Source organism: Cebus imitator, unplaced genomic scaffold (assembly GCF_001604975.1).
Source record: "Cebus imitator isolate Cc_AM_T3 unplaced genomic scaffold, Cebus_imitator-1.0 Scaffold181, whole genome shotgun sequence".
Taxonomy (NCBI): domain Eukaryota; kingdom Metazoa; phylum Chordata; class Mammalia; order Primates; family Cebidae; genus Cebus; species Cebus imitator.
In genome coordinates this window covers 2327952-2329502 of record NW_016107496.1, presented here as the reverse complement: position 1 = coordinate 2329502, position 1551 = coordinate 2327952, and positions in this window count along the sequence as shown.

The following is a 1551-nucleotide window of genomic DNA, read 5'->3' as shown; positions in this document are numbered from 1 at the left end:
AAAAAAAAAAAAAAAAGAAAAGAAAAGAAAGAAAGAAAAAGAAAAATTAGCTGGTGTGGTGAAGCATACCCGTAGTCTCAGCTACTTGGGAGGCTGAGGTGGGAGAATTACTTGAATGCAGGAGGCCAATTCAATATTTGAATCACGGTGAGCCATGACTGTGTCATTGTACTCCAGCCTGTCCAACAGAGCAAGGCTGTCTCAAAATAAATAAAAAACAAAACTAAAACTAGCCAGACACGGTGGCCTGTGCCTGTAGTCCCAGCTGCTGCAGAGATTGAGGTGGGAGGATTGCCAGAACCCAAGAGTTCGAGGTTACAATGAGCCACAACTGTGCCACTGCACTCCAGCCTGGGTGAGAGTGAGATCTTGTCTTAAACAAAAAGGTAAGAAACTGGGGGTGCTGATTTGGGAACAATATTTAAAAAGTGAAAACATTCCAATTCCTTAAAATTCTCCTACAAACCAAAGACACTTTTTCTTTGTGACAACACTTCTCTCTCCTTTCAAAAGACACTATTGTTTTAAGAAAATTCACAATTCTTCACCAGTAACTGTTAGAACTTCTCATTTAAAAAAACCTCCAGGTATATCAGAATATGATGGTGAATGAGCAACAACAAAAAAGGAAATATGTAATTAAAACTGGAAGATATAATATTTAGGGTAATATTTTTTAACAAGTGTAGTTAAATATAAGGTGTATGTAATGAAACTGCAAAATCACTCATTTTAAATACAACACGAGAGTGTACTTGAGTTTACCAATTTGGTTTTGGGTCCACTAAAAAGAATACTGTGCTCTTTATATAAAATTTAAGTTATGCACCCCTCATTTCTTGGCCAAATAAATAGACTAAAACACTGACATAAGTCCCCTAAGGCTTTGTTAGCACTTAACCCCCAGAAACCTGTCATTACCAGCACAACTTTGCTCACTGACATTAGCTATCTTCCTTAAGATAAATAATTGTTCATTTGCAAATTAAAAGTTTAGCTAAAGGCAATGCTACTTAAAAAGCTAAGTAATTATTAAAGTGAATGCTCATATTAAGTCTGTTACCTTAAGGTATATCTACAAATGTATCCATATTACATAACTTGGTAAAATAGTAAATAGTTCTGAGAATTTGAAATTAGGCCACAATTACAGGCATGACCCACCACACCCAGGCAGTGGTAGGTCACTCCTGTAATTCCGCACTTTGGAAGGCCAAGGTGCGTGGAACACTTGAGGTCAGGAGTTCGAGACCAGCCTGGCCTACATGGTGAAATCCCATCTCTAGTAAAAATACAAAAATTAGCCAGTCACGGTGACATGTGCTTGTATTCCCAGCTACTCCGGAGGCTGAGGCAGGAGAATCGCTTGAACCTGGGGGGCAGAGGTTGCAGTGAGCTGAGATTGATCCACTGCAATCCAGACTGGGTGACAGAGTGACTGTCTCAAACCCCCCCCTCCCAAAAAAAAAGAGTTCTACCATTAAAAAATTCACTTCAAGCTGGGCGTGGTGGCTCACACCTGTAATCCCAGCCCTTTGGGAGGCCGAGGCA